At 42.3% G+C, this 12836-nt stretch overlaps 1 pseudogene; it reads left to right on the top strand.

Moving 5' to 3' along the window:
* The first annotated feature begins 8991 nt into the window (after window positions 1-8991).
* On the top strand, window positions 8992-12151 carry LOC102819800 (annotated as a pseudogene).
* Window positions 12152-12836: the final 685 nt, after the last annotated feature.

Genomic DNA, 12836 nt, shown 5'->3' with positions numbered 1-12836 from the left:
AGCTGGTAGATGCATCACACCGGTCTCTACCTCCTTCTTCACATGACTATCCTTCCTTTGTGTCTCTGTTTCTCTCCTCCTATCTTATAAGGGTAAGGAGCTCTGGTAGCGTAGTGGTTACAAATCAGGCTGCTAACTGCAAGGTCAGCAGTTCAAAACTATCAGCTGTTCCGCGGGAGAAAGATGAGGCTTTCTGCTCCCGTAAAGATTTACAGCCTCGGAAACCCTGTACAGGGTCGCTATGAGTCCGAACCGACTCCACGGCACATAGCAACAACATCTTATAAGGGTAGCCATGGTGTGATGTTGTAGATAAGCACTGGACTGGTAACCACAAGGTTGGCAGTTCAAACCCAGCAGCTGCTTTCAAAGACCCTATACAATGTCACAATGAGTTGGACTGGTGTCGCTGGCACACAACATGGAGAAGGACATCATACTTAGTTAAGTACAGTTGTTGTTGCTATGTGCTGTGGAGTCGGTTCCGACTCATAGCGACCCTGTACAGGGTTTCAAGGCTGTAAATCTTTACGGGAGCAGAAAGCCTCATCTTTCTACCGCAGAACAGCTGGTAGTTTCAAACTGCTGACCTTGCAGTTCACAGCCCGATTCATAACCACTACACTACCAGATAAGTACAGTTAGCAAAAAAAAAAAAAAAAAGAAAGAAAGAAAGACCCCCCCAATGAGATGGATTGAGACAATGGGGTCCAATGTAATTAGTGTGAGAATGGCATAGGACCAGGTAGTGTGTCATTCTGTTGTACATAGGGTCACTATGAGTTGGAGCCCATTTGATGACACCTAGCAACGACAAGTTCTTATAAGGACTCCGAGATTGGATTAGATGCACCCTACTCCATTACGACCTCATCTTAACCTGATCTATCTTGTTGTTGTTAGGTACCATCGAGTCAGTACCGACTCATAGCAACTTTATGCACAGCAGAATGAAACACTGCCCGATCCTGGGCCAACCTCACTACTGTTGCCATGCTTGAGTCCATCGATGCTGCCACCTGGCCAATATCTCACTGGGGGGGTCTTCCTCTTTTTCCCTGACCCTCCACCCTACCAAACATGATATCCTTCTCCAGTGACTGGTCCCTCCTGACAATATGTCCAAAGTATGAGAGATAAAGTTTGGTTGTCCTGGCCTCCAAGGAACACTCTGGCTGTACTTCTTCCAAAATGGATCTGTTGGTTCTTTTGGAAGCCCGTGGAACTTTCAATATTCTCCTCCAACACCATAACTCAAAGGCATCAATTCTTCTATGGTCTTCCTTATTCACTGTCCCGCTTTTGCATGCATATGAGGTTATTGAAAATACCATGGCTTGGGTCAGCCACACCTTAGTCCTCAAGGTGACATCTTTGCTCTTCAACACTTTAAAAAGGTCTTGTGCAGCACATTTGCCTAATGCAATAAATACATTGTCTGATTTATTGACTGCTGTTTCCATGAGTGTTGATAGTTGATCCAAGAAGAATGAAGTCCTTGAAAACTTCAATCTTTTCACCGTTGAAAAGAATGTTGTTTATTGGTCCAGTGGTGAGGATTTCAGTTTTCTTTACATTGAGATGTAATCTATATCAAAGTCTGTGCTCTTTGATCTTCATCAGTAAATGTTTTAAGTCCTCTTCACTTTCAGCCAGCAAGGTTGTATCATCTGCATATTGGAGGCTGTTAATGAGTCTTCCTCCAATCCTGATGCCATGTTTTTCTTCATAGAACTCAGCTTCTCGGATTATTTGCTCAGCATACAGGTTGAATGTGTATGGTGAAAGAATACAACCTTGTCACACACCTTTCTTAATTTTAAACCAATCAGTGTTCCCATGTTCTGTTTGAACAACTGCCTATCTGGGTAGGGGTTGGGAAAGTTTCCCTGGAGGGATAAGCAGTGGCCTTTGTTTCCTTTATGGTAAAACAGAAATAAATTGTCATCCCAAAAGGAACAGTAAGCAAAGGCAGGAGGTGAGAAGACAATAAATCCTCAAGGGCCAGGGCAGGGGCTAGAGCTGAATGTGCCCCACCCTGAGGACTAGAGCAGAGCAGGAGGCCAGACAGGCTGGATCCCCAGAGCCTCAAGTGCCTGGCATAGGCCTCACACATCAGCTGGCAGACAACTGGAAGTTGTAGGCTTCAGAACGGTTACTCAGGCGTCCTAGGAAAAGAGCTAGAAAGGTGGCAAACCAGAGGCGGGCCTGTTCTGAGGCCAAGAGGAAATTGTGGAGAGCCAAGGGTATGGCCAAGAAATTACGGGCAGAGAGGCAGGGCTGGGCAGGGCTGAGGCCCATAAGGACTCTGGGTTCCCTGGCCCTGTGACTGGAGGCACTGAGACCACCGGCAAAGCAAGGGAAAGAAAAGGCAGGTATGAGGAAAAGGGAAGCAGGGGAGACTTTAACACAAGTAAGAAACAGCTGTGTGGAGGGCAGTATGCACTGTACACTGAAGGCACATATCTGACCATGACATCCCAAAGTACAGACCCAGGACCCAGTCCCAAGCCTCTCAAACTCCAGGCTTCATGCCCTTACCTCAGGTCTTGCTGTCTGTGTGCTGCAAGGAGGTCCAGGGCCCCACACCTAGCACCTGCTCAGGCCATCTTTCCTCTGCTGCAGCTGGTCCCCAACATAGATGCATAGACAGGTGATAGACTCCTGGCCTTCCCAGAAGACTGAGCTAGTTCACCCAGCCTTAGTTTTCACAAAGAAGGCCAAACAAATCAGTCCTTATTCAAGCTCATGAAGCTTTCCTCCCCAGAGTGGTGGGACAACTTAGGTGGGGTGGTGGAGGGGAAGGCTCGGGTTCCTTCCCCTGTGCTGTGTTGTGAGGGCTTCTAAAATGGCCCAACCTGGAGTCCCTGTGTAGTGCAAACAGTTAACACACTCAAATGCTGACTGAAAGATGGTAATTGTGTCCACCCAGAGGTAGCTTCCAAGAAAGACCTGGCAATCTATTTCTGAAAATCAACCATCAACAACACCGATGACCATAGTTCTACTCTGACACATATGAGATCACCATGAGTTGGTGTTAATTCAACAGCAATCGTCTTATGGTTTTTTTTGTTTGCCTTTCCTGGTGTGGGTTTTGAACTGCAAAGTCGGTGGTTCAAACTTACCAGCTGCTCCTAGAAACCCTATACAGGTTCACTATGAGTCGGAAATGACTCGAAGGCACTTAACAACAACAGAATGATCAGGGATTGGTGGGAGGAGCCTGTTAGAGGACAACCTGGGAAGCCTCTCTCTCAACAGCAAAGTCTGGTCTGGGGAGGCATGAGGATGAGGCGTGGCACCGCCTCGGAAGGCCACATTCAGGTAATCCAACCTGATGATTTCCTGTGGCAGGTCGCAACAAGCCTTAGCCAGCTTTGATAAATGAAGGAAGAATGTGCTCGGATAAGTCAGAGCCGTTCCTGGTGACTTGGCAGCCACAGACATCTGTCTTCATGGCTTTGCTGCAGTAACCCTTCCCTATGGAGTGCTTCCTTACAGACTGGAAGCTCCAAGTGTGTCCCAGTAGCCTTGCAGGGGGCTACCCAGAGCTGGGCATTCTAGTGGGTAGGAGCCAGTGATTTGCCGGGTATGAGTGAAGACACAGACTGTCATCCAACCAAATGGAGGCTGAATAAGGAACCCAGCTGTCCTTTGCAGCCCTCAGCACCCAGGCTGATGACAGGGTTAAGGGGAGCAAAAGACTGTCTCTGAGCTGTTTGCCCCTCCACCATGAGCCAGAGGAAACATCCAAGCCTTTCCTTTGTGCGTCACTCAAGACTTTCCAGAAAAAAAGAACCAGCAGGAGATAAACAATAGATAGATGATAGATAGATAGATAGATAGATAGTTGTTAAATGTCATCGAGTCAGATCCAAATCACAGTAACCATCTATAGGGTTTCCAAGGAGAGGCTGGTGAGTTTGAATGGCTGACCTTGTGGTTCAATCCAACCTTGCAGTCTAGTGCTTTATCCCACATCACATCAGGAGTCTAGATAGATAGATTTTAAAAGCTACATGCTAAAACAGTTGCTGTCAAGTTGACCCTGACTCATGGAGACCCTCCATATGTCAGTGTACACTGTGTTCCACAGAATTTGCAATGATTGGTTTTTGGTCATAGATTGCCAGATCTTTCTTCTGAAGCACCTCTAGATGGACTCAAACCTCTAATATTTTGGTTAGCAGAGCAATGCTCATCTAATGACATCACCTGGGGATTCCATACTTATATGTATACATACTATACAGAAAACTTCAAAAGAAGATGTAAGGAATACACAGATCACTGTACCAAAAGGAAATGGATGATGTTCAACCATTTCAAGAGGTACCATATGATAAAGAGCCAATGGTACTGAAGAAAGAAGTCCAAGGTGCATTGAAGGAATTGGCAAAGAACAAGGCACCAGCAATTGATGGAATAAAAATGATCTCTTTCAAGAAAATGAGGCGGCACAGGAGGCACTCACTCATTTATGCCAAGAAATTTGGAAGACAACTATCTGGCCAACTGATTGGAAGAGATCCATATTTGTGCCAATTCCAAAGAGAGGTGACCCAACGGAATGCGGAAATCATTGGACAATATTTTTTATATCCCATGAGAGTAAAGTTTTACTAAAGGTAATACAGAAATGGCTGCAAACATACATTGAAAGAGAACTTCCAGATGTTCAAGCAGGATTCAGAAAAGGACGTGGAAAGAGGGATATCTTTGCTGATGCCCAATGGATCTTGGCTGAAAGCAGAGAATACCAGAAAGATGTTTACCTGTGCTTTACTGACTACACAAAGGCTTTTGATTGTGTGGATCATGACAAGCTATGGACAACATTGTAAAGTATAAGTATTCTAGAACACTTAATTGTGCTCATGAGGAATCTGTACATGAACCAAGAAGCAGTTGTTCGAACAGAACATGGGAACACTGAAGGGTTTAAAATTAAGAAAGGTATGCGACAGGGCTGTATTCTTTCACCATACTTATTCAACCTGTATGCTGAGCAAATAATACGAGAAGCTGGGTTATATGAAGAAAAATGTGGCATCAGGATTGGAGGAAGACTCATTAACAACCTGAAATATGCAGATGATACAATCTTGCTTGCTGAGAGTGAAGAAGATTTAAAACATTTACTGATAAAGATCAAAGAGTACAGCCTTTGGTATGGATTGCATTTCAATGTAAAGAAAACAAAATCCTCACCACTGGACCAATAAACAACATTCTTATCAATGGAGAAAAGATTGAAGCTGTCAAGGACTTCGTTCTTCTTGGTTCAGCTACCAACATTCACGGAAGCAGCAGTCAAGAAATCAAACAATGTATTGCATTAGGCAAATCTGTTGCACAAGACCGTTTTAAAGTGTTGAAGAGCAAATGATGCCAGCTGGAGGACTAAGGTGCATCTGATCCAAGCCGTGGTATTTTCAATAACTTCATATGCATGCGAAAACTGGACAGTGAATAAGGAAGACCGTAGAAGAATTGATGCTTTTGAGTTATGGTGTTGGAGGAGAATATTGAAAGTGCCATGGGCTGCCAAAAGGACCAACAGATCTGTGTTGAAAGAAGTACAGCCAGAGTGCTCCTTGAAGGCCAATATGGCTAAACTTCATCCACTCATACTTTGGACATATTGTCAGGAGGGACCAGTCACTGGAGAAGGATATCATGTTTGGTAGGGTGGAGGGTCAGAGAAAAAGACGAAGACCTCCAGTGAGATGGATTGGCAAAGTGGCAGCATCAGTGGGCTCAAGCGTGGCAACAATTGTGAGGTTGGCCCAGGATTGGGCAGTGTTTCATTCTGTTGTGCATAAGGTCACTATGAGTTGTTACTGACTTGATAGCACCTCACAACAACAACTGTATACAGTAATATGTTGCTTAACATCCTTGATATGTTCTGTGAAATAGAACATTATGTGATTTGGACACTGTGCAAACATACACAAATTGTGAGATTAGCATTCCGTGGTTTTCCACCTTTGTGTTAATAGCCTTTGGTTTCACTTCCAAACAGATGCTTCTCCTTTGTCTCTTGTATTTGCCATTACTAAAACTGGTAGTGCTGTGTATGGAGCCATGATGCACTCACAGTAATATTTTCAAAAGAAAACTTAACAGAGATAAGGCTACAACACTCAAGAAATGAATGTTGCTGCTACAAACCAAAGTATACACTATTAGATGGTAAATCTTTTATATGTAAGAAAGAAAAGTCCATGCACATTAAAATAATGATAGAAACTTCAATACAGTTCCAAGGCAAGATAGCAGGCACACTCTGCAGCAAAGACAGGCAAGATCGAGTAAAAAAGACCCAGATGGTGATCCAGCAACCCTGAGTGTCAGAGGGCAAGACAGATTGGTGTACTGGGCACTGAATGGAAGAGGAAGCTGAACAGGAACAGTGAGAGAGAAGGAAAACAGACTGTAGGCTGGAGTTGAACTGCACAGCCATCTTGGACTATTTCAGGCAGCTGCCGATACAGTTATCTGCAGGCACAGGATGAGGCTAATGGTTAGCAGCAAGGGTTCCTGTGCCTTCCTGGCAGCCAGGCACATGGCCCGTCCTCACCCTAGCCAACCCAGTGGTTAGTGGCACTTCCAGGTGCATAGCCTCTGCTCTACCTGGGATCAGGCACCAGACATAGCACTCCTGCTCCTGGGGGCATGTAAACCCATCTTGAACTACACTACACAAACAGTGAATACAGAACTAGCCTCAAGTCTCTATCACATCTACCAGGAGCCAGTTAGTGAGTGCCTGAGAACACACCAACAAAGAATGATCAATTAAATATAAATACGACACCACAAGGTCTCAAAGAAAATAGACGGTGTCAACTTACATGAAGAAACAAGACACAGTGCCTCAAACAAGTGACCAAAGTACAGAGTCAGAAAATAGAATACCAGAAATGATACTGGAACTACTTGATAAGAAATTCCAAAAAAAAAACGCTATTTAGGCACCTTCAACAGATTGAGAGAATGAGAAACTGGAGAAGAAATCAAGGAAAACATAGACAAAACTATAGAAAATTTCAGGAAACAACTGACAAAATAAATGAAAACAAAAACAAAGGAAACCATACAAAAACAGCAATTAGATAGAATATTAACACTAAACTTAAGAAATAGATAATGTACTAAAAAGGCAAAAATGTAGAATTGAATCAATGGAAGACTGAATTTATATTCATCTTCTAGAAGAACAATTAAAACAAGGAACAAAAAAACCCAAAGAGAGGCTAAGATATATATGGGACACTACTAAGAGCAATAACTTATGTGTAATTGAAATTGCAGAATAGAAAGACAAACAACAACAAAAACCCCATAGAGAATATTGTCCAAGGGCTTCTGGAAGAACACTTCCCTAACATCATGGAAGACAAGAAGTCAAGAAGATCGTTATTCAAGAAGCTGAACAAACTCCAAACAGGATAGACCCCAAAAGAAAAATCCCAAGACATAATCAAACTTTTCAAAACCAAACACAAGGAACGAATTCTGAGAGAATTTCAGAAAACACAAAAAGTTACCAACAAAGGAGAACCAATAAGACTTAGCTGTAATTTCTCAGCAGAAACCTTGCAAGCAAGAAGACACTGGGATGAAATATATAAAACTCTGAAAGAAAAGAATTGCCAACCAAAAATCATATACCCAGCACAACTGTCCACCAAATATGATGGTGAAATTAAGTCATTTTCTGATAAACCAAAATTAAAAGAATTTGTGAAAACCAGACCAACATTTTAAAAAATACTTTAAGTTCTTTGAACATAGAACCAACAGCAGCAGACAACATACATGACAATATCACCCAGAACGCAACCCAAATATGTTGTTGTTGTCATCAAGTGCCATAGAGTTGGTTCCAACTCAGAGACCCTGTTTAGGGTTTCCAAGGAGCAGCTGGTGTGTTTGAACTGTCAAACTTGTGGTTAGCAGAACAGTGCTTATCCTACAGCGCCACAAGATTGAAAATAGAGAACCAAAGTTACAATTCAAAAACACACACACACACACAAAAAAAAATCCATAAAGTAAAAAGACGGAATATTATAGTTTCAGAACTTCCAAATGAAGAGGAAATCAAGGATATACCAAGAAAAAATAAAATAAGTAAATAAAAGTAAACATAACTATAACCCTAAAAACAGACCTCCCAACCCTAATCCAATTCTTACCCCTAACACTAACGTTAGTCCTAACATAACCTAACACTAAACAACCTAGACCTAGCCATAGTCTTAACCCTAACCCTCACTCCTTACTCCTACCCACTCCCGATCCTCCAAATATACAGTACATAATAAGTCAGTAACATAAGCATTTATTATAACTACCAAGACATGTATTCTAGTTTATATGAATTGTACCGTTCACTGCCTGCAGCACAATTGTTTTGTATACGTGAGACTTAAGCTCTATATGTTGCATGGGAGAAGCTGTTGTGTTTGCTGCATCTGGTTACAGCCACTATCTCCAGTTCGCCAATTGGAACTCCTGACTCTATAATAACCTTATGAGACCATGGACATACATGCTGTCTGATGACTGTACATATTTATAGTATGTACATATATATACATATATGTTGTTGTTGTTAAGTGCCATAGCAACCCTGTATAGGGTTTCCTAGGGGTGGCTGGTGAGGTTGAACTGTCGACCTTGTAATGCAAATGACCTTGAGGTCTAAGGTCTAATGTTTATCTTACAACATCACACTGAGACTCCATTGATATGTATACATATTGTTGCTAGTTGCCAATGAGTTGGTTGCAAGTCATAGAAACCCTAAGTATAACAGAAAAGACACTGCCCTGTCCTGCACATCCTCACAATCATTGTTATATTTGAGTCCATTGTTGCAGCCACTTTGTCAATCCATCCCAGTGGGGGGCTTCCTCGTTTTTTGATGGCCAAGCTTTACCAAACTTGATGTCCTTTTCCATCCCTTCTGGTAACATGTCCAAAGTATTGGAGATGAAGTATTTTCTCATCATCTATGCTTCTAAGGAACATTTTGACTGTACTTCTTCCAAGACAGATTTTTTTTTTCATTCTTTTGGCAGTTCCTGGTATATTGAATAGTCTTCACTAACACCATAATTTAAAGGCATCAATTCTTCTTCAGTCTTCCTTATTCATTGTCTATTTTTCACATGCATATGAGGTGACTGAAAATACCATGGCTTGGGCCAGGCATACCTTGGACCTCAAAGTGACCTCTTTGTTCTTTAATACATTAAAGAGGACTTTTGAAGCAGATTTGTCCAGTACAATATAGTCTTTGATTTCTTGACTGCTACATTCATGAGCGTTGATTGTAGATCCAAGTAAAGTGAAATCCTTGACGACTTCAGCTTTTCTCCATTTATCATGATGCTATTTGTTTTGCCAGTTTTGAGGATTTTCATTTTCTTTACGTTGATATGCAATCCATACTGAAGACTGTAGTTTTTGATCTTCATCAGTAGGTATTTTAAGTCCTCTTTGAACATCATCAGTAAGTGCTTCAAATCCTCTTCACTTTCAGCAAGCAAAGTTATTAATGAGTCTTCCTCCAGTTCTGATGACACATTCTTCTTCATACAGTCAAGCTTCTTGAATTATCTGCTCTGCATACAGATTAAATAAGTATAGTGAAAGGATACAACCCTGGCTCACACCTTTCCTGATTTTAAACCACTCAGTATCCCCTTGTTCTGTTCAAATGACTGCCTCGTGATCTGTGTACAGGTTCTATTTGTGTCCAGTTAAATGTTGTGGAGTTCCCATTCTTTACAATGTTATAATTTGTTACAATCCACACAGCTGAATGCCTTTGCACAGTCAATAGATTCAGGTAAACAGCTTTCTGGCATTCTCTGTTTTCAGCCAAGATCCATCTGGTATCAGCAATGATATCCCTCATCCCATGTCTCTTCTGAAACAGGCTTGGGTTTCTGGCAGTTCCCTGTTAGTGTACGGCTGCAAAAGTCTATCATTTAATTATCCACAGCATAATTCTATTTAAATGAAATATTAATGTTTACACTCACAAAGAGATCTACGCCATCCAATTGCCTCAGCATCACCCAACAAACACATTCATCCTACCATTTTGGGAAGTGCTCGGACAGATGTATAGTTTCCTAGACTGGTGGCCCCTCTTACTATGAACCCTGTTCCTGAGAAAGAAACTTCTAACAGTCAAGGGGTTCCCATCTTCCCTCTTGTGTTCCAGAACAATGGTGAAGAGCTGGAATGAATACAGGAGAAAAGAAGAAAGGAAGTGAGGAGAGGCTGAGGATGGACAAAGTAGATTGAGTTTCCCACAATGGCTCCCCTTGAGCCGATTTCCCTCACCAATAATAAACATCATAATAAGAGTTTATCTGAACTTGATGGGAAGCAAAGACAAAACCCAGAAAGGCCAGGATCCTTCTTGTTAACACACCAGCCCCCTTCTTAGTCCTAGGAGGGAAAGTGTTTGAACCACTCCCAGTCAGTCTCAAAAGGTTTTGGAATTCACTTAGAGAGTGACTTCTTAGCTGCACCCTTGTATCTGCCCTCCATTTCCAGCCTACACCCAGATGATTCCCAGAACTCAGCCGCTAACACACCTTGCTGCCTAAATGAACATCCTGCCTCTCTCCCTGGCCACATAGACATTATTCCATGGAGCCTAGTCAACCAGTCTAGGGACTCCAGGGCCACCTCCTCCCCCTGCACCAGACCTCTGGACTTGCACTCTCCTCCCTCTGTTACCCACCGTTACCCATTGTGCTTCAAACTGTGATATGCGGAAGGGTAGAGAAAACAGTGGGCTTGGTGGTGTCATCATTTTTAAACAAGAGAACATTTAAGTGATGGGCTTTGCTTGGTGGGAAACATGGGCTATTTGAGTGGCCTGCCTCTGCAATGGACAACAGAAGACAGCTGAGGACTTTCTCCTGCAGTCTGAACTGTCTTGTTGCTGCTGATTTCCTAGCATGTGGGCTTGATCAATAAATACTTAGCAAATGATGGAAGCAGTGAATGAATGATTTAATCTGGCTTCTTCATACTGTACAGCTGGGTTCTGTGACTTTTAACACAGTTAGCAAGTCATAAAACAAAAATAAATGTGAGGCTGGTGGGGCTGGTCTCATGTTGCTGTTGAGACAATTCTCTTCACCTCAGCCTTTTAATGCTTTTTATGTCTGAGGACTTTCAATTTATACACTCAAAACACCTTTCAGTTTGACTTGGGGATTTACTCAGCCTAAGTCTTTGTTTTGTTTTGTTTCTCCCTCACTTCCACTCAACAACATCAGTGTGGTGGATCTAACTTCTCCTCAAAGCCTGCCTGAGGCTTGTGATTCTAGGGACTCTTCACCATTATCTACAATTCTGGAGGCTCAAGAAAATTATACATCCCTGCAAATGTCATCTGTGGAGGCATCTACTCAGACACTGTCTCTCCTCTTCCTGCTTCCTCAGATCTGCTTATTCGGGTTAGTCCTGATTCTTCCACCAGTTCCAACGTAAAACTGCCCACTTCTATAGAGAAAAAAAGCACAATGAAGAAGGAAAATAAAGGCCATAGCAAAAAACGGAAGGTCAGAACTGTGTTCTCTCAGATGCAGCTATGCATACTTAAATACAGATTTCAGAAACAGAAATACCTCAGCCTCTAGCAGATGCAAGAACGTTCTGAAGTCCTGAACCTTAGCTACAAACAAGTTAAGACCTAGTTCCCAAACCAAAGAATGAAATGTAAGAGGTGGCAGAAAAACACCATATTGTCAGTAGTAGCAATGGTGTGGCTCAGAAGGTCTCTGGGCCTGCTGAATACCTGGACCTCTATGCTTCCTATCATCAGGGATACCTTCCTTCTGGAAACCTTCCAGTGTGGAGCAACCAGATCTGGAACAGCCAGGCTTGGAGCAACCAGACCTAGAACAGCAGCCAGGCTTGGTGCACCCAACCCTGGAATAAGTATTCCTGCCACAATCAGGCCTGGAACAACCAGTTTCAGAACTGTGGGGAGGAATTGCTGCTGCCCAAGTTCCAGCAAAATTCTGCCAGTGATTTGGAGGCCTCACAAACCATAGATTTATTCCTAAATGACTCCATGAGCATACAACCTGAAGAGGTGTGAAGAGGGCATAGAATTCCATGTCAATCTGGGCAGTGGCTGCATTACTTCCTTTCTTGTAGGAATTCTTGTTTCAGAACTAGGTAGCTCTGCCTTGCTATTCTGGTTTTCATTATGCCAATTGTGTGTATTTGTTGTTAAGTGCAGTGGGTTCTGACTCATAGTGACCCTGTATAGGTTTCCGAGAAGCAGCTGGTAAGCTTGAACTGCCGACTTAGTGGTTCAAACTGACCTCGTAGTCCATCAGCACATGAACCCACAGTGCCATGCCAGGACTCCCATTGTGTAGATTTAAAAAGGGGACAATGTGACCCGGGTTTCTATATTGAATATCTTGAGGCTCTTTAGCCTCAAAAATAGGAACTCAGAGTACAAAGATGTGTGATGGACTGTTTGTATTTTATAATATTTGGGAGGCTGCATAATAGACAGTTTAGAGTAAAGGACTAGGTTTATAAAGGTGCTTCATTGATTTTTTTTCTCCATCCTCCTTTGTTTAACTGTAAACCCTAACTTTTGTTCATTATTTGAATATTTGTAGAAAGATTTTTTTTTTAATTTTTTACTGCATTATGGGAAGAATGTTTGTTTTATATTTTACTGCATTATGGGAAGAATAGTACCAGTATGGTTGGCTGCTTTATAAATATTAGTTTAAATAAATAAAACAATACCCATTTTATCATTA

The sequence above is a fragment of the Chrysochloris asiatica genome, unplaced genomic scaffold (assembly GCF_000296735.1).
Source record: "Chrysochloris asiatica unplaced genomic scaffold, ChrAsi1.0 scaffold00154, whole genome shotgun sequence".
NCBI lineage: Eukaryota > Metazoa > Chordata > Mammalia > Afrosoricida > Chrysochloridae > Chrysochloris > Chrysochloris asiatica.
Note: the sequence above shows the minus strand (reverse complement) of the source record. Positions and strands in the feature narration are given on the sequence as shown.